At 38.9% G+C, this 21,794-nt stretch overlaps 1 pseudogene; it reads left to right on the top strand.

Annotated features, from left to right (window-relative positions):
• Nucleotides 1-521: 521 nt before the first annotated feature.
• On the top strand, nt 522-713 carry LOC128585018 (uncharacterized; annotated as a pseudogene).
• Nucleotides 714-21,794: the final 21,081 nt, after the last annotated feature.

Below are 21,794 nucleotides of genomic sequence, written 5' to 3'. Positions count from 1 at the left end.
GGGTTTTGCATACATAGATCCACACCTCAGACTCATCTGTTCTCTCTGTGTAAATTTCTTAGCAATGGAAGCTGAATAAAGTTGATAGGTTGGTTAAAGGAATGAACGTTTATAATTATGCATTAATTATTCATTGCTGTATAAAAATTATCCAAGCTTAATAGCTTAAAACACTAACTTTGAAACTTTGAAGTGCTTCGAACTTAAAATGCTTACCACAGGACCTGGCAGCTCTCAACAACAGCAACTCCTATTATCATCCATTATCTGTGTTCTCACCAGTACTTAGGTATAAGAGGAAGATGCATGGAGTTTTGGACAGTATTTGAGCCTTGGAATCAGACAAAACTCAGTACAAATCCCTATGATGCCATTTATTAGCTGTATTTTCAATTTCCTCTGCAGTAAGGGGAATAGCACTTTCATTCTGTCACAGGTACTTGAGAAAGTAAACATATCCATATTAGAGGCATTTGAAATCACTTAGAGAAATTCAAGTATCAGCAACTACTGATAATATGAAAGCTATACTTTCAGGGGTCACTTCTAAAGGTTGTTACTATAGAAGTTTCTATATGTGCAGAGCACCAGAAACCATGAGGAGGAGGCTCCTGAGCTTAAAACCAACTCTTGGTTTTGCTTTGCTGTAACTGCTATTTGCCATTGCCTCTTCCTCTGGAAGAGTAAGAGGGAGAAGATTCAGCAGACTGAGTAAGAACAAATAAAAAGGAAATTATTATCCATTTTAACAAGGGTGGGTGTCAAAAATATTTTAGAAGTGGAGGTTGCAAACTCAAATATTTTAGAAGCAGAGGAAGGCAATGAAAATAAGTGAAGCTATCAGGCAGATAAAACTAGACTTATCAAATGTCTTTTATGTCTTATGATAAGGGTAGAAGTTGGTGTTGCTGTCTATGCTAACTACTTGGTAAACAACCAGTTGTACCATGGCCCATGCTGTGACCTATAAGATGCTTCAACCAGCTTAGGGAAATCAATGATAACTGTCCACTCCAGGTGCCTTAGTGACAACATTGCCCACGTAAAAACAAGAAGACACACATCTGCTAGAAAAGCATCAGCATTATTAATAAGAGCAAGAAGTTATTTTAAGAAGACTGTGCCCAATTTGCCACATTCACTTATAGAAGGTGCATTTACTTATTACTCAATGATATATGACTTTTCATTTAGATCAAATGACTATTCTAAGTTAATTAAACTCTGCTTCATTTAAATGTTTTTGGTGTATGCCAACAAATGGAAGTGATAGATATTAACGTATTGGCTCCATTCATAAAAGAAAAATTTTGCATAACATTTTATACTGGTGTTGTCAAATGATCTCAACTGACAGTCACTTGAGCTTATTCCAATAAAGGTTTGATATTTCTTTTTCTAACAGTCAAAATTACAGTAAATCTTTTGGAAACTAATCCTAGCAAAAGAAAACAATCAGACATTATTTGAAATGCTATTATAAACTTAAGTAAAAATAAAATTACTTCTGTGTGTTTGTTGATAAGCTGAATTTTGATGAGCTCAGTATTGTGATAGTAATAGTGTTCTTATTACATTAAGAAATTTAAGGAACAGGGGGTGGAGACAAGATGGCTGACTGAAGCGAGCTTTCCACAGAGACTCCCATCCAAAAGAAGAGTTAAAGGACAGAAATTTAGCAAGTAACCTGGTGGATTAGAGCTGCACCAAGAGAGAAGGTTGAAGAATGCACATTAACCATGCTGAGGCAAGCTGCGACCCCAAGGATACAAACAAAACGTATAAAATCCATCACCGAGCGGAAGGGAGTCCCCTCCCCATGAGAAAGGCTCAGAGTGCCCCACAAACAAAGGACCAGAGTTCAAAGGTCCTCCCACAACACTCCACGGGAGAGACCCTCTAAAAATTGGACCTACCTCCCCTACTAGGGTGCCACAGCATTCTCCTGCCAGGCATAAAACTGCATAAAACTGTATATATTCTCTAACTGCAACTCTGAGCTCCTAGCACTCCCCTCCACTCTCACTCTGAGGTTTGGAGGCCTGTCCCCCAGGAGTTCAGATTCATGGATGATTTCTCAAGGGGTGTGGCCAGGGCCTAGACTGCAGCTGGTCAGTGCTGACTCTGGGGTAGGGGAGTGAGGAGAGGACCGTGGGCTGAGAGGGAACCACACCGGAGCGGCGGTGCCCCAAAGCGCAGAGCAGCAGCGTCTTTTGGCAACAATAGGGCTCACTCCCGGATATTCTGAAGCCACACCCCCTGTCTCCCTGGGCAACCAGAGGAGGCCAGGCATCTACTCAGGTGGCCACCACCACGGAACAGATCTGGGACTGAAACACAGGCCCTGTGAGTAAAGGGTTTGCCTGAGGCGGTACTGGCCTAGGTGGAGCACGGGGACTAGAAATGCTCGTGCAGAGCTGGGAAGTTCCCAGGGTGGGGCTGACCCAGAGGACCACTTTACTGAGCCTAAGATGCACCCAGCCCTCAGGGGATAATCAGCCTATACACAAAGGAAGATAGGAGGCTAGAACTGACAGCTAAAAAAATACAAACCTGCAGGAGCAAAGACAGGGCCTGAGGTGCAGGCTCTGGGAACTCAAAACAGCTTCTCTTCTGCAGGGGAATTTAGCAGGGACAGAAACAAATTCCTGCAAAGTTGTTCTGTTCTGTTCTGTCAGTAACAGCAATCGGGGCATGGCTGGAACTGAGTGAACACTCCCCAGCTTCCATCAAGCGCAGAGGTTGTCATGCCTCACCTCCCCCTGTTAGATAGAGGCAGAGCACAGCGGCCTGGCTGAGCAGAAATAGATTTCCTTGTGATTCAGGCAGGTGCAAACCCCTAGAGTATCTGTTCACTATAGGCAACTGGGCCAAAGCCCTGTGGGACTATCAGTGACTGGGTGTAACAGAGGTGCAAGGTGGCTAAGGAGGCATCAACCTTCCCAGACTGATCTATTTGCTGGGTGGCTCCTCCTGACTCCACAGAGCACTGGAGCAAGCCATATCTGAGTAGTCACAAGACCCCTGCGATCCAGGTGCCAGAGACCTTTTAAACTCTCCCACCTGAGACAGGTGCTGACTGAGACAATTGATTTGGACCTTTTGAACTAAGCCAATCACCCGAGGACTATTCAGGTGGTGCCCTGGGTGTATGGTTGTAGGAAGGTTTGATTTTCCTTTTCCAATTGTTGCATATGGGGGGCGGGGTGACTTAATTGCTGGTATTTGTCCACAGCTGAGACTTTAACCCAGAGTAACTATTTCACTAGTGTTGAACAGAGACCAGCTGAAATGAGGACAGAACCTCTTAGCACCACCGCACCAAACAGGTCCCCAGGTTCTCAGGCCATACCACTGTACGGGTCCTCAACAAAGCTCCAGGAGAAAAAACAAATGGTGTAATACAATCATGGAGTGGAATCAGAAGAAAAACTCTGGTAACATGAAAAAACAGAATAAATCAACCCCCACCCCCAAGGAAAGATATGGCGGATATAACTGAAGATTCCATTCATAAACAGCTGGCCGAGATGTCAGAAATCAAATTCAGAATTTGGATTGCAAACAAGATTAATAAAATGGAGGACAATTTGGAATTAGAAATTTAGGAGCAATTCAAAAGTTGGAATTAGACATTCGAGGAGAAATTCAAAAGTTGTCTCAAGAATTTAACAAATTTAAAGACAAAACCACCAAAGATTTTGAGCACTGAAGCAAGAATTTGCAGCCCTCAAAGATCTGAAAAATACAGTAGAATCCATCAGTAATAGAATGGAGCAAGCAGAAGAAAGAATTTCTGACATTCCAGACAATGCCTTTGAACACTCACAAACTCTCAAAGAGGAAGAGAAATGGAGAGCAAAAACAGATCATTCTCTCAGAGAGCTCTGGGATAATTCGAAGAAGGCTAATATCCACCTCATTGGAATCCCTGAAAGTGATGAAGTGGCCTCACAGGGCACAAAGGCCCTTCCCCATGAAATTATGAAAGAGAATTTTCCAGACATGCCAAGATATTCTGAAATTCAGATAGCAGACAGTTTCAGAACCCCAGCATGAGTCAATCCAAATAAGACATCCCCCGGGCATATCATAATTAACTTCACTAAAGTTAATATGAAGGAGAAAATTCCAAAAGTAGCCAGACGTAAGAAATCCATTACCTACAAAGGGAAGAATATTAGAATGACTGCAGATCTCTCTGCTGAAACTTTTCAAGCCAGAAAAGGGTGGTCATCAACTTTTAATCTCCTAAAGCAAAATAACTTTCAACCCCAGATCCTGTATCCAGCTAAACTGAGTTTCATTTATGATGGAGAAATTAAATACTTTAATGACATTCATATGTTGAAGAAATTTTCCATAACCAAACCAGCTCTTCAGGATATTCTCAGACCTATCCTCCATAATGACCAGCCCAATCCTCTACCACAAAAGTAAACTCATTCAGAAACTTTTGATCAAACTCTAACTTCCACAGTGGTGAAAAGATTAAAACTATCCACTGGACTTTTGAAAAACTCGATACCCAAAATTTTACCAGAATTATCAATATTCTCCATTAATGTGAATGTCTTAAACTGTCCTCTAAAGTGGCACAGGTTAGCTGACTGGATACAAAAACTCAGGCCAGATATTTGCTTCATACAAGAGTCACATCTTACCTTTAAAGACAAATATAGACTTAGGGTGAAAGGATGGTCATCCATATTTCAGGCAAATGATAATCAGAAAAAAAGCAGGTGTTGCAATTCTATTTGCAGACACAATGGGCTTTAAACCAACAAAAGTAAGGAAGTATAAGAATGGTCACTTCATATTTGTAAGGGTAATACTCAATATGATGAGATTTCAATTATGAATATTTATGCACCCAACCAGAATGCACCTCAATTTATAAGAGAAACTCTAACAGACATGAGCAGCTTGATTTCCTCCAGCTCCATAACAGTTGGAGATTTCAACACTCCTTTGGAAGTGTTGGATTGATCCTCCAATAAGAAGCTGAGCAAAGAAATTTTAGCTTCAAACCTAACCATCCAACATTTGGATTTAGCAGACATCTACAGAACATTTCATCCCAACAAAACTGAATACACATACTTCTCATCAGCCCACAGAATATACTCTAAATTCAATAACATCTTAGGTCACAAGTCTAACCTCAGTAAATTTAAAGGAATAGAAATTATTCCTTGCATCTTCTCAGACCACAGTGGAATAAAAGTTGAGCTCAGTAACAACAGGAATCTGTATACTCATACAAAAACATGGAAGTTAAATAACCTTATGCTGAATGATAGCTGGGTCAGAGATGAGATTAAGAAGGAAATTGCCAAATTTTTGGAACAAAACGATAATAAAGACACCAATTATCAGAACCTCTGGGATACCGCAAAGGCAGTCCTAAGAGGGAAATTTATAGCACTGGAAGCCTTCCTCAAGAGAATGGAAAGAGAAGAAGTTAACAACTTCATGGGACATCTCAAGCAACTGGAAAAGGAAGAACATTCCAACTCCAAACCCAGTAGAAGAAAAGAAATAACCAAAATTAGAGCAGAATTAAATGAAATTGAAAACAAAAGAATAATACAACAGATCAATAAATCAAAAAGCTGGTTTTTTGAAAAGGTCAATAAAATAGATAAACTTTGGCTAACCTAACCCCCCCCCCAAAAAAGAGTAAAATCTCTAATCTCATCAATCAGAAACGACAAAGACAAAATAACAACAAACTCCTCAGAAATTCAAAAAATCCTTAATGAATATTACAAGAAACTTTATTCTCAGAAATATGAAAATATGAAGGAAATTGACCAATACTTGGAAGCATGTCACCTTCCAAGACTTAGCCAGAATCAAGTGGAAATGTTGAACAGGCCAATATCAAGTTCTGAAATAGCATCAACCATATAAAACCTCCCTAAAAAGAAAACCCTGGGACCAGATGGCTTCACGTCAGAATTCTACCAAACCTTTAAAGAGGAATTAGTACCTATATTACCCAGCCTGTTCCAAAATGTAGAAAAAGAAGGAAGACTACCCAACACATTCTATGAAGCAAACGTCACCCTGATCCCCAAACCAGGAAAAGACCCAACAAGAAAAGAAAATTATAAACCAGTATCACTAATGAATATAGATGCAAAAATATTCAACAAGATCCTAACAAACAGAATCCAGCAACACATCAAACAAATTATACATCACGACCAAGTTGGTTTTATGCCAGGGTCTCAAGGCTGGTTCAATATACGTAAATCTATAAGTATAATTCAGCACATAAACAAATTAAAAACCAAAGACCATATGATTCTCTCAATTGATGCAGAAAAAGCTTTTGATAATATCCAGCATCCCTTCATGATCAGAACACTTAAGGAAATTGGTATAGAAGGGACATTTCTTAAACTGAGATGTTGGCATGGATGTGGAGAAAAGGGAACACTTCTACACTGCTGGTGGGAATGCAAATTAATACATTCCTTTTGGAAAGATGTTTCGAGAACACTTAGAGATCTAAAAATAGATCTGCCATTCAATCCTATAATTCCTCTACTATGTATATACCCAGAAGACCAAAAATCACATCATAACAAAGATATTTGTACCAGAATGTTTATTGCAGCCCAATTCATAATTGCTAAGTCATGGAAAAAGCTCAAGTGCCCATTGATCCACGAATGGATTAATAAATTGTCGTATATGTATACCGTAGAATATTATGCAGCCTTAAAGAAAGATGGAGAGTTTACCTCTTTCATGTTTACATGGATGGAGCTGGAACTTATTTTTCTTAGTAAAGTATCTCAAGAATGGAAGAAAAAGTATCCAATGTACTCAGCCCTACTATGAAACTAATTTATGGCTTTCACATGAAAGGTATAACCCAGTTATAACCTAAGAATAGGGGGAAGGGGGAAAGGGAGGAGAGGGAGGGGAGGGAGGAGGAAGGTGGGCAGAGGGAGGGTGATTGGTAGAATTACACCTGCGGTGCATCTTACAAGGGTATATGTGAAACTTAGTAAATGTAGAATGTAAATGTCTTGACACAATAACTAAGAAAATGCCAGGAAGGCTATATTAACCAGTGTGATGAAAATGTGTAAAATGTTCTATATAAACAGTGTATGGTGCCCCATGATCGCATTAATGTATACAGCTATGATTTAATTATTAAAAAAATGAATATTGTGTTTGAGTATAATTATGAATGTATGTGTAACAAAATATTCTATGAACCAAATAAAACCTGCAGTTATCAACATTTATAAATATATGTATACAGAGAATAATGTATAATATTATTCTCTGTATATTTTTTATATATAAATATAATATATATATACACAGAGAATAATGTATATACAAAATTTTAAAGTTCATATTGTCAAATTTAAAAAAGAAACCTTTAGGTTGTCAGCAGCTGCTTTTTCTCCTTGTTTTCTGTTATCAGTCATATTTTAATAATGTTTGTGCCTTTGAAGAACTACTTTGTATACCAATGTGCCTTATTAAAATGTTAATAAATTTTGGTTGCATTTTGAGCATAAAAAATTTAAAATCTAAAGTATTCAATGACAATAACACCAAACAACATACATTTTGAAACTTTTGGAAAATTGCTATTACTGAAAAAAGAGCTTCTAAACAGATATGCTTTGTGAATCCTTTCCTTAGTGTTTTATAGTTCTCCTTGAACAGGTCTTTCACCTCCTTCATTAATTATATCCTGGGTATTTTAGTTTCTTTGTTGCTACTGTGAAAGAAATTGAATCTTTGATTTGATTCTCAGCTTGATTGTTTTGGTATATATGAAAGTTATTGCTTTGTGTACATCATAACCTGTAACTTTGCTGAATTTATTTATCAATTCCAAGAGTCTCTTGTCTGAATCTTTGGAGATTTCTAGATATAAGAACATATCATCAGCCAAGAGAGATGGTTAGATCTCTTCTTTCCTCAGTTGGATCCCCTTGATTTCCTTCTCTTGCCTGATTGCTCTGGTGAGGACTTCTACCATTATGTTGAATGAAAGTGGTGGATGTGGGCAAACTTATCAAATGCTTTTATTGCATAAATCTTCATCAGAGATATTAGACTGTAATTTCTTTTTCTTTTTTGTTGTGTCTTTACCTGACTTTTGCATCAGAGTAAGTTTACAAGTTACCCCTCCTCTTCAATTTATTGGACTAATTTGAGTAGTATTGGTGTTAATTTTCCTTTAAATGTTTGGTAGAATTCAGCATTGAAGGCATCTGGTCCTGGGCTTTTCTTATCTTTTTACCAGTTGTAGTCCTTTTCAGAAATATTGTTTCTTCATGATCCAGTCTTCATAGGTTGTTTGTAGGAATTTATTCATTTTATTGTAAACAAATTTTTTGGCGTACAAAAAATTATATTTTTTATAACCATTTTTTGGCATACATCACCCTATAATCCTTTTATTTCTGTAAAAAGGATTTTATTATCCTATTTAATTTCTGATTTTAGATATTTGAGTCTTCTCTATTTTTCTTAGTTAATCAAGCTAATGTTTTGTCAATTTTATTGATCTTTTCAAAGAATCAATTTTTGTATTGTTTATTCTCTCAATTGTTTTCTATATTCTATTTTATCTTGCTCTAACACTTCTTATTTCCTTCTTTTTGCAAGCTTTGAGTTTTTTGTCTTCTTTTTCCAGTTCCATAAGGTATAAAGTTTGGTTGCTGATTTGAGAAATCTCTTTTGTTAATACAAGTTTTTTATCAGGTATAATTTTTTCCTTTATCACTGTTTTTATTGTATCCCATACCTTTTTGTATGTTGTGTTTTGTTTTTATTTGTCTTAAGATATTTCCTAACTTCCCTTGTGACTTTTCCTGTAACTTATTGGTTGCTTAAGAGAGAGAGGTTTAATTTCCACACATTTATGATTTTATATTTTCCTTCTATTAATTCCTAGTTTCATTCTATTGTGATTGAAAAAGACACTTTGTATGGTTTCAATCTTCTTAAACATGTTAAGACTTACTTATTTGGTCTATTGTAGAAAATGTTCTATGTACATCTGTTAGTTACACTTGGCCTCCAGAGTTGTTTATGTTTTCTATTTGTATGTTGATCTTTTATCAGATTACTCTATCCATTATTGAAAGTAGGATATTAAGTCTCATACAATTATTGTAGATCTGTCTATTTCTCCCTTTGGTACCTTCAATGTTTGTTTCACATATTTAGGAGCTCATATATATTAATTGTTATCTCTTCTAGATGAATTAATATTTTATTATTATATAATGTGCCTTTATGTCTCCTATAATAGACTTTGATTTAAAGTCTAATTTATCTGATACTAGTATAGCCATTCTTGTACTCTTTTGGTTACCATTTGTTTGAAAAATCATTTTCTATCTGTTTACTTTCAAACCATACATGCTCTTAAATCTAAAGCGAGTCTCTTAGACACAGCATATAGTCAGATCCTATGTTTTTATCCATTCAGCCAATTTATGTCTTTTGATTGGGGAGTTTAACCCACTTACATTTAATGTAGTTATGCATAGGGAAGACCTTATTATTATCATTTTGTTAATTGTTTTTGTGTGCCTCAGAGAAGAATCTTTTGATGAGGATCTTATTTACAGTTAAATTATTTATTTATTTATTTGAGACAGAGCCTCAAGCTGTCACCCTGGGTAGAGTGCAGTGGCATCACAGCTCACAGCAACCTTCAACTCCTGGGCTCAAGAGATTCTCCTGCCTCCACCTCCCAAGTAGCTGGGACTACAGGCGCCCACCACAACGCCTGGCTATTTTTTGGTGGCAGCCATCATTGTTGTTTAGCGGGTTTGGGCTGGATTCAAACCAGCCAGCTCAGGTTTATGTGGCTGGTGCCTTAGCCATTTGAGCCACAGGCGCCAAGCCAACAGTTAAATAATTTAATATCCCAGACTGAAATGGAATGAAATTGAGTTTTACAGAAACTCTTTGCTGAAAGACTTCAAAGATTTATAAAGACAACATTTATTTCATGAATCTGCTGTATAAAAACATTTGGTATGAAAGAAATTCTGAATAGAGGTAAAAAATATTATCCCTGAAATATTTGGTTTGACATACTGTTCAATAAAAAACAAAATATATATGGAAATATCCTCCCTTCAGAATAATATGCTTTAAGCTTACTGGGTATCTCAGCATCCATAGTGAGAGTATTTTCTCCATTAACAACATAAGAACATAACATTATGTTCTTCAGAGAAGAGATGAATGAAGGTAAAGCAATTTCAAATCGAATAACCATAAATGGCAACTTTGAAGAATACTCTGGGTAGTTTTATGAAAAAGTTAAAAATAAGACCAAGTTAAAAAAATACATTCTACAGTCAAATACTACTAACACACAATAAGAGGCAAATATGGCTAAGAAACTTATTAAACTACTAAAATATGTGCTAATAATAAACATTCTGCTTATGTTATCTTTTAATACTTAAAAAACTTACAACGGAATTTTAAATTTTGAATAGTCATATACCCATATGTATTTAAGTTTTTAAAAAGACTTTATTTTTGAAAAATAAGTTGAATAAAACTATTTGGTTGAATAAAACTATTCAACTATTTAGTTGAATAAAACTATTTAATTTAATTTAAAAACAATTTTAGAGTTTACGCTCACTTTTAGAAGTGTCCTAATGTGGCACTAAATAACATGGTTCCCCTTGGCATACTTAAGATGTATGGATATATTGAACCCCTGAACACTGGCTTCTGAAGCTTTTAGGCTTGCCCTTACTTGTCCTTAAACTAAGAAATTTGGAATTTTTACAGATGAGGTTGCCTTTTACAGACAGCTGAGTTCTTGGAGGTTGCATCCTCCACTAACATGAGAGGATAAAAAATCACTAGGAAAAAAACAAGGAAAAAAACCCAACATGTTCTGAAATAGCCAGACTGATCCTGATACAAAAGGAAAAGTTTTTCCAATGAAACTGGTTCTCTCAGGAGGATTTGGGATTTAAAAGAAGAGGGTAATCCGAGAAGCCCACATAGCAGAGGAAAGAGGGGTCATTGAGAGGACTTTGGATGCGTAAGAAAATAATAACAGTAGTTACATGTACTCAGCAGGCATATTAAATATATCATTTTGCACTTGGTGGGCACATTACATACATCTTTTTTACTTAATTCATTCAACAGTTGCACAAGGTGTGTATGTTATCCCTATTTTCCAGATGAAAACTTGAAGCTCAGCCTGATCTGGGAGTTCTGCACTACCCTAGCTCCCCAGGGCAGTGGGGAGTACACAGGAAAAGGAAACAGAAAAGGTAAAGAAAGGCAAGAAAAATCAAGGCTACAACTTGAGAAAACTGTTCACATAGGCCAGCATGAACAAAGACCTTAAAAGACTATGAAAAATCTAGATGTTCAAAATAAATAAATTTCGGAAACACTTGAGAGCAGTGATCTGTTAGAGCCCTCATCAGTTCTACCAGAATCAGATATGCCTTCTTTTGGATGACACATATGCAGAAGCCAACACTGGGGATTAATTACAGAAAGGCTTGACTACCAGCCATCCTCTAGAAGTCCACTATGAAGTGGAATGTAGAAATAACACAGGTAATGAGATCCATGGGTTGCCGGGAATGATGCAAACATATTATTCTCCCCAAATTAAAACACTCTATTCATGTCCAGAGCTCACAAATTCGTTTCTCTGTAAAGGTCAAGAAAAGCAAACACTGCTTGAATTTAATTATTAAACCAGCTGTCAGTCACTGGCAGTGACACAAGCAGGAAGACATTTCAGAGGCAGGAAATTGGCTGCATTTAGCATGATAGGGTCCTTGCATCTTTAATCAGGAACTCCTCTTTCAGAAATACTTATCATTGAAAGAATGATGTCAAGTAGGCATCTATTTTATTCCTTCATTGTATCTTGTTCTTTTAAATAGCAAATCCAGCAAAGAAGACCTTAGTTCACTAAGATTTGATGGCTTTTAGTAGGACTGATAATTGTATTAATCTGTCATTAACTGTCCACATTCTAAAGTAATGCTCTGAAGCAAGCTCAAAGCATGAGATGAAATGGGATCTCCTTTGTTTTTAGGTTTAGGCAAAAAAGGGGCTGATTCAGATAGGAGAACTGGTTTTATCCCCTGAACACATCACTACCAACTAGGCACAGCTTCAAAAGGAACAAGGGACTTGTAAGAGCAGTGGAGGCTGCTAGGTTGGAAAGGAGTACTTGAATGACTGAAAGTGAGGAAGAGGACTGACTCACCTGTTGCCCCTTCTCGAACCACCACTGCAACTAATTTTCCCTCTGTAACCTTGAAGAATTCACTCAACTTCTCTAATCTTCAATTTACCAATTGCAAAATGGGAATGGATACTCAAAAAGGGAGTTACTAGTGAAGGTCTGAAAATGGTGGCAGTTATGATGACTTTTATGTTGTTCTTTCTGCTTGTCTGTCTTTGTTTTTTTCTGAAATAAAATTATATGCATATTATAAAATTTAAATATTCTTCAATTTTTATAATCGATGTTACCTTAAGAGTGAGTTACAGCCTAGCTATGTTAAAAATTCTTCTGCACTTTTTTCATGGTACTTTATGGCAAAAGTCATAATGAGGAACAATCCAATACTGACTCAATTCTAGCCAGCATTCTTCTATAGTCTATTGCTGCTTCTCAATAAATTCCAAAGCTTCTTCTGGAAAAAAAATTAATTGATAATGATACCTTTATTACTTTCATCCAGTACATATTCCCCAGTGATCATGATGAAACAGAAATACAAGTCTGAGGCTAACATCTGACCAGGAGTTAAAGAACAATATAGAAAAGTTCAAGAATACTAGGTAACCTGTCATCAATTCAAGACACTAACTCAAAGGGCATGATTAATTACATTTTCATTAGCTTTTAATTTTTTCTTTAGGATGATTACAGCCATTTAGAAGAAATGACTTTTTAAATTACACTGAACTAGGTTAAAATGCTCATTTTTAAACTGGAGAACAAATATTCAATTGCATACATAACATCAAAGAAGGTCTTGTTTTTAAGTTTAGTATCTCTCGCTTATATACATGTCAGCACGTAGAATTACATGTATTTCATTAATATGCATACAGGGTCTTCATAATTCCCATCTGAGTTTTTTTTTTTTTTACTTTTTTTGGATGGGGGGAACAGTCTCACTCTATAGCCCTGGGTAGAGTGCTATGGCATCGTAGTTCACAGTAACCTGTAACTCTTAGGCTCAAGCAATCAAGCAGCCTCCTGAGTAGCTAAGAATACGGATGTGCACTATGATGCCTAGCTAGTTTTTCTATTTTTAGTGGAGATGGGGTTTTGTTCTTGCTCAAGCTGATCTTGAACTCCCGAGCCCAAGCAATCCACGTGCTTTGTTGACTTTTAATAATTTGGGTGCAATTAATGGTTGTGATAAAAACATGTGTATGTTTCTCAAGTATAGCTTTGTCATTCAGCTGACCTGGATTTGGATTTTTTTGGCTATAGGGTAATTCATTTTCTCTTTTAGAGTATTCATTTTCTCAAAGCCACAAGGCTTCAGTAAAACAAACATGATATTGAATCAGCCATGTATAAAGCACTGTGCTAAGTACTATGTGTAAAAAGAGGACAGAGCCCTCACCCTTAAAAAAACTAGACCTTTGGTGATACTTCTAGCATGACTACCCTTTCCCAAGTGGAGCTTATCATCCAGTGGGATGACAGGGAACAGCCAACAAAATAGAGACCATGATAGGTGTGATAAGTGCTATAGAAACAAAACAGAAAAAGACACTTGGGAAAGACCATTGTCTTATGCATCTCTGCATATTTTTTTTTTTTAGTTTTTTTTTAACTTTTTTTATTATTAAATCATAACTGTGTACATTAATGTGATCACGGGGCACCATACACTGGTTTTATAGACCATATGACACATTTTCATCACATTGGTTAACATAGCCTTCATGGCATTTTCTTAGTTATTGTGTTAAGACATTTATATTCTACATTTACTAAGTTTCACATGTACCCTTGTAAGATGCACTACAGGTGTAATCCCACCAGTTACCCTCCCTCTGCCCATCCTTCCACTCCCTCTCCTCCCTCTCCCCCTTTCCCATATTCTTAGGTTATAACTGAGTTATAGCTTTCATATGAAAGCCATAAATTAGTTTCATCATAGGGCTGAGTACATTGGATACTTTTTCTTCCATTCTTGAGATACTTTGCTAAGAAGAATATGTTCCAGCTCCATCCATGTAAACATGAAAGAGGTAAAGTCTCCATCTTTCTTTCAAGCTGCATAATATTCCATGGTGTACATACACCACAATTTATTAATTCATTTGTGGGTCGATGGGCACTTGGGCTTTTTCCATGACTTAGCAATTATGAATTGGGCTGCAATAAACATTCTGATACAAATATCTTTGTTATAATGTGATTTTTGGTCTTCTGGGTATATACCTAGTAGGCATCTCTGCATCTTTAGTGGCAAGAGCAATGTCTGCTATAGTTCTAGCTACTCAACAGGTATTTCATTTGTTGAACAAATGAGTAGATAAATGCCCCAGAATTTTCAGAATGCCCTAGGAAAAAAATCATGGTTACATAAGTTTCAGAAACAGTAGATACTATAAACCCAGTTTTAAAGATTCACAGTATAAATTTGCTCATGCAAGGATATGGTGTGTCTCCAACCGATAAACCCATTGAATCCAGCATCTCACAAATTTATTTCATCACTGTACTCCTTTTTGAGGCTCACCAATAAATGTCCTATCAGATCAGAATTCCATTTGTGAAGGACTGCTGTGATCTATGAAAATCTGCTAAGGATATATATATATTTTTTTTTGTAGAGACAGAGTCTCACTGTACTGCCCTCAGTAGAGTGCCGTGGCATCACACAGCTCACAGCAAACTCCAACTCCTGGGCTTACGCGATTCTCTTGCCTCAGCCTCCCCAGCAGCTGGGACTACAGGCGCCCGCCACAACGCCAGGCTATTTTTTTGTTGCGGTTTGGCCAGGGCTGGGTTTGAACCCGCCACCCTCGGGATATGGGACCGGCGCCCTACTCACTGAGCCATAGGCGCTGCCCCTGCTGAGGATATTTTAAGAGGGGAATGACCTCTTCTGATCTCTGGGTAATCCTCTACTTCTTTCCCTTTTCACTTTCTCCAATTTCCTAATTTCTTGCATGGAGCAGGAACAGAGTCACATTCTTAACAGTCTGGGCACTTGAATTTGAGGCTCACTTAAGATAAGAGAAAGTCTGTCTGCTGGTGGCCACTTGGGAGATTTCGTTGCCCAAAGAGCCATATAGAGGAAAGCAATGTGTCATCCAAGCCTGTCTTACATGGGTGACAGGAGCCTCCAGCACTGCAGTACCTGCTCTCGCCCCAGTTGCAGACTCCTCCCAATACCAAATTGTCCTTCTCATGGTAAGATGTGAAGATTGTCGGATGTTATTAGATGATGAAAGTAAATCCATTTGTCTCTTCTATGTGTTACTTTTGTCATTTGTTCTTGTGTACTAGGGGTTAGGTTTAAGGTTTGATCAGATTCAGTTAAACTTTATTTTATTTATTTACTTTTTTTAGAGACAGAGTCTACCTTTGTTGCCCTCGGTAGAGTGCCGTGGCGTCATAGCTCACAGCAATCTCCAGCTCTTGGGATTAGGTGATTCTCTTGCCTCAACCTCCAGAGTAGCTGGGACTACAGGCATCTGCCACAATGCCCGGCTATTTTTTTGTTGCAGTCTGGCTGGGGCCAGGTTTGAACCCATCACCCTTGGTATATGGGGCCAGTGCCATATACTCACTCAGCCACAGGCATAGGCCAAACTTTATTTATTTTTTTTAAAGAGACAGTCTTGCTATGTTGTCCAGGCTAGAGTGCAGTGGCTATTCAAAGGCGCAGTCCCACTACTGACAAACACAGGAGTTTTGAAGTACTCAGTTTCTGACCTGGGCCATTTCACATCTCCTTAGGTAACCTGAGGGACCCCCATTCCCAAGAGGTCACCTATTGATGCCAGACTTAGTGTGGACACCTGATGGGCATAACACACTACAGCCCAGAACTTCTGGACTCAGCCTCCTGAATAGCTGGGACTACAGGCACACACACCACCACAGCCAGCCAGCTAAACATTTTTCGCAAGAGTGGAGCTGCCTCCTTCTGGGGGTGAACTCTGGTTGAGGTTGTCTGGGATCTGTCTCCCTTCTGGCACCATGCTGCACCCTCCTCTCTTCTACATTACCCCCACTGAGTCTTATTTGGGCTTCAGAAGCTGAATCTAGTGGCCTCATATATTCACTGCCTCTTGCATGTAAATTGAAGTTCACAGCATGCTCTCTCCTTGGTATGCTGTAGGCACAGGCTATAGGTAATTTTATTTTCTGTGCATCAATGAAAAGTATGCTTTTTCTCAACAAGATATATTGTTATTTTAAAACTTATGCATCCTGTGAATTTTGTAAGTGACTGTTTTCCTCTACTTTTGGAAGACTGACAGTTGGCTTTGAGTCTCTGCGGAACAGTGACCTACCCTCTTCTGTATATTCTTGTGAATTAACTTCCTCCCTGGCTTCTTTCTATTCTGCTTTGCATTCCATGTTCTTTGTCTGTTTATTTTTCATCTTATGCATGTCGGTAAGCTGCCATGAGTCCTTAATGGAATGAGGCAGAAAGCAAATCACAGAGGCCTGTGAAGAACAGCAGGGTGTGTGTGGGCCAAAGGAGATGCTGGCACATGTTGACATATCTGCCTATCTTGGAAGCTTAGTGGTCAGAGTCAAAGGGCAGGAGGCCCTACACCACACTGGGAGATGAAATGCCATTTTCACTGGCTTTTAATGGTAAATTGTTTTGCAGTTCACTTACTGTACTGTTGTTGTAAAAAATAGAAATATTTTTGATTTTTAAAATTAAAGCAAATGGGAGAAATGATGTAAACCACCTTTTCTATTGGAGGCTGAGGTTTTGAGCTAGCTGTACTCTGACTGGAACTGGCAGCATTGGCCTCATGCTGCCTGAACCCATCTGATTTCCAGTCCTCAACTTGCCCTTCTAGAGGGTGGCGGGTAGAGTTCTATCAGAATTATAATCTTTCCCTAAACTTGATTAAGGGAAAAGAAGAAATAAAACGAGTATCATACTCTTGGAATTAGTGTTTAAAAGAAATACCTCTTAAGCAAGGAGGAGCACGTGCAGTCTTTTGCAGCCCGTATAACTTGAGTCAAGTACCAGCTTTAGCTCCAGGAATTGTCAGGCTTTGGCAGGTGAAAAAACAAAAGGCATGACAAGAACTGATACCGCTCACAGAGAACACCAGCCTTGTCCTCTATGGCCATTTGTCTCTGCTGCTTGAGAGCTTCATTTCTGTGTGCCTTTGAGATATCTGCTCCAAAAAGAAAAAGGAAAAAAAAAAAAAAAGCTCAACCTTGGTTTTGAGTCTGGACTTTTTGTCCAAGAGGTCAGAATTTATGTACATGGCAGAGTTGAAAAACAGAAGTTGCCAGGCAGCAGAAAGACAACTACACCCCTCCCATCAAGTAGTGTGATGCTGTAGGGCAGATTCACATAACAGAGGTAAGCTCCTGGGTGGCCATGATTTCTATCACCCCAGTGCCTTCTACAGAGCTTGACAATTAGTAGGAACTCAATTGACAGGTATTTATTGAATGAATAGATGAATGTCAGGAGTTAAATAGGCCAGCACAACATCAAAGGAATGGTATTTAATGGTCATGGATCACAAAAGCACTGTGCTAAAAATGAGTTCATAAACTCAACAGATTCAGGCTCAGATGCCCCCAGAGCTCCCAAACCCCAGTTGTTTGCTGTCCTTTCTTCACAGCAGGGGTCCTCAAACTACAGCCCGTGGGCCACATGCGGCCCGCCAAAGACATTTATCTGGCCTGCCGGGTGTTTTTGCCACTCTGCCTGTCCTGCTTAGAGCTGACCTGTCCTGGGCCGCAGTGCACATGTGTGGAATGTGCGCCAACTCTCCAACTCTGATCCTTCTCTCTGTCTCTCCCCGCCGGGTGTTTTTGCCGTCTTGCTTAGCAGCCCACTCATCCTGGCCTGCGGTGCGCATGTGTGAAATGTACCCCACACTCTCCGATTCCCCTCCTACTCTCTGTCTCTTGACTCCTCCTCTCAGTCTCTGGTGTAATTGGATGAGTCACCAGGTTGCCTGTGCAGAGCCTGCTGCTGCCTAAGGACCCAAGTAAGAACAAGTTAGGATTTTTTGTTTTTGAAGTTAGGAGGTCTATTTTTTTTTTTTTTTTTGCAGTTAGTAGGGCCTTTTTTTTTTGCAGTTAAGGGGGGCCTTTTTTTTGCAGATGGGGCGCCTTTTTTTTTGAAGTTAGAAGAGCTTTATTTTTTTGAAGTTAGCAGAGCCTTTTTTTTAAGTTGGTTAGTTGGTTGGGGGTGGTTTCTAGGGGGGTTACATCACAGTGATAATGCAAATAGTCAGCACTCAGTGGTAATGATAATTGTAAGTGCTCAGTGTTAATGCAAATGGACAGTGCTCAGTGTTATCACATGGGGGCCCCAAACCGGTAATCTGCCTAGGGCCCCATGGGAACTTTATCCAGCTCTGCAGACAACCGAGGAGTAGGAAACCCAATTTAATTGACAGTAAGTGCATTTATATTCTGATTGCTATTCAGTTGTGTATGATATTGTATGCTGTGTGCTGTGTAAGCCCCGGTTCACACTGTTGTGATCTCTGACCCATATGCTTGTATGGCTGAACTTGCATTAGATTCAGAAGAAAAAAGGCATATGTGCCTTCTTTTTTCCTGCAGTGAGTTCACAGATCCCAGTGCAGTTCACACAGGGTAGTGTGAACTGGAAAGGTGGTGGAGGAACCGGCTCTGTAATCGTGCCTGTTCCCGCACCACACCAGTGTGAGCCTGAGGTAAAAGCAGAGTTCCACCATATGGGCACTGGTGAGGCTGAAATGATGTGGACTGGCAAGGCTGCATTGATGGGCACCGATCAGACTGCACTGATGGGCACCGGTCAGACTGCACTGATGGACACCGATCAGACTGCACTGATGGGCACCGATCAGACTGCACTGATGGACACCGATCAGACTGCACTGATGGGCACCGATCAGACTGCACTGATGGGCACTGATCAGACTGCATTGATGGACACTGGTCAGACTGCATTGATGGGCACTGGTCAGACTGCATTGATGGGCACTGGTCAGACTGCATTGATGGGCAGTGCCGTCTATATGTCTCTGTGTGGGCAAAGTTATTGCTGGTATTTTGTTTTTGGAGGGCTGTATATATATATTGGTATTTTACTAATAGCAATTTGGAATCCCTAGGAAACAATGATATCAAGAAACAGAAAAATTGACTTGGAGTGTAGGATATTCAAAGAACAGTGGACTTATGATAACATTTTCATGCAGTACAAGGAAAGAGCTGTGTGTTTGATATGCCAGAATATAGTGTCTGTGTTCAAAGAATACAATTTGCGTGGACATTATCAAACTCAACATAAAGATAAATATGATTGTTTGGTTGGAGAGTGAGAAAAGATAAAATATTAAAACTGAAATATACATTGACAACTCAGCAAAATACTTTTGTGAAGCAGAAACAGCTAAATACTTCATCACTGTGAGCATTTTTCAAGTTGCCAAGCTAATAGCATGCACTGGCAGACCATTTGTGGAGGGAAAATTTGTTAAAGAATGCCTTCTTTCTGTTGCCAAAGAGATGTGTCCAGAGAAGGCCGATTTATTTAGTACAGTGAGACTTTCAGGACCCTCAATTGCACAAAGGATTGAAGAAATGGGATACAATTTGCATCAGCATTTGCAAAACTCTGCAAAAGAACTTTCCTATTTTTCCTTGGCATGTGGCTAAAGTAATGATGTTCATGATTCTGCACAACTTCTAATTTTTATTTGTGGGACAAATGACTATTTCAAAGTCACAGAAGAGCTTACTGCACTGCAAAGCATCAAAGGAACAACTACAGGAGAGGATATTTATGAAAAGGTTTGCCAAACTGTGAATAGTTTGGAGCTGGACTGGGCAAAACTAGCCAGTGTGACAACTGATGGTGCTCCTAGCATGGTGGGGTCTAAGAAAGGAGTAATTGCTCGCATTAATCAAGAGATGGACAAACATAACCATTCTCATCCACTAGCCATACACTGCCTCACCCACCAACAAGCGCTGTGTAGTAAATCACCGAAGTGGGACTCTGTTATGAAAACTGTGGTATCTTGTGTTAACTTCATTACAGGTAATGCACTAAACCATAGACAATTTCAGGAATTTCTGTCTGAGCTAAATGTTGCCTGTGAAGATGTTCCATACCACACAGAAGTCCTTTGGCTGAGTTGAGGGAGAGTTCTGAAACATTTCTATGACTTACTTCCATATTACAGCTTTTCTGCTTTCAAAAAACAAAGAAGTACCAGAGCTCAATGATGCAGAATGGAAATGGCACCTTGATTTTCTGACAGATGTAACAGAGCTACTCAACAGTTTCAATGTGCAACTTCAAGGAAAGTTGCACAGTTGCTCATCTGTGATATGCAATCACATGTGAAAGCATTTGAAGTAAAACTAAGCCTCCTCATCAAACAAGTGAAGGAGGAAAATTTCTGCTATCTCCCCACAACTCAAAATCTGTTAGTGGAAAATCCATTGGTTGCATTCCCAAATAAAACATGTCTATTCACTGGAAAAGTTGCAAAGGAGTTCCAATTTAGATTTAAAGAGCTTCATCTCCATGAACAGGACATACAGCTTTTCCGTAACCCATTTTCTATTGACATTGAAAATGTGGATACGATTTACCAAATGGAACTGACTGAACTGCAGAATTGTGACTCTCTGAAAGACGCATTCAAGTCAAGCAGCCTTCCTAATTTCTATGCATCTCTCCCCTCTGAGACATATCCTAATCTCAGGAACCAGGCACTCAAAATGGCAACCATCTTTGGCAGCATTTATGTCTGTGAACAGACTTTTTCCAGAATGAAACATCTGAAATCTCCAACCAGATCTAGACTAACTGATGCACACTTGCATCACTTGTTATGACTAGCAGTGACAAATATGGAACTGGACATTGACCATCTCATTAGCCAAAAGCAGGCCCATAGTTCCCATTGAAATACTGGTAAGTTTGTTGATTTAACTTTACTTGTTCTTCATTTTAAATATTGTATTTGTTCCCTTTTTTTTACTTCAAAATAAGATATGTGCAGTGTGCATAGGAATTTTTTCACAGTTTTTTTTTTTTTTTAATTATAGTCCGGCCCCCCAACTGTCTGAGGGACAGTGAACTGGCCCCCTGTTTAAAAAGTTTGAGTACCCCTGCTTCACAGCACTGGGAGCCATTCATTGAGGTAGGAGACCTAAGAGTGGAAAAGGTCCTGGCCTTTCCTGCTGCCACAAAGACACGAGGCTCCTGAGAATTCAGTGTACACCCCACCCCCTGAGCAGGACAAAAATCAAATTGTCTTTCTCCACTTCCACCCTTTCCCTGAGAGTGTGTCTGTGCAAAGTTGCCTCTGACCTTATCTTTAGCGCTGTTTCTCCTGGCTGCATCTGGTGTGGGAAGTGAAGGCAGAGTGCTCTGCCCCCAGTGCCCAGCAAGGTACTAACTTGCCTCTGCCCCAGCCTATCTCACTCATGCCTCCTAGGAAATGTCAAGGACAACTTGGAGGAATGTGGGCCTTGCTCTGCTTCCCAGCTTTGGAGTTCAGTTACTTCTTTATTATAATGC

This window comes from Nycticebus coucang, chromosome 4 (assembly GCF_027406575.1).
Source record: "Nycticebus coucang isolate mNycCou1 chromosome 4, mNycCou1.pri, whole genome shotgun sequence".
NCBI classification, from domain to species: domain Eukaryota; kingdom Metazoa; phylum Chordata; class Mammalia; order Primates; family Lorisidae; genus Nycticebus; species Nycticebus coucang.
Note: the sequence above shows the minus strand (reverse complement) of the source record. Positions and strands in the feature narration are given on the sequence as shown.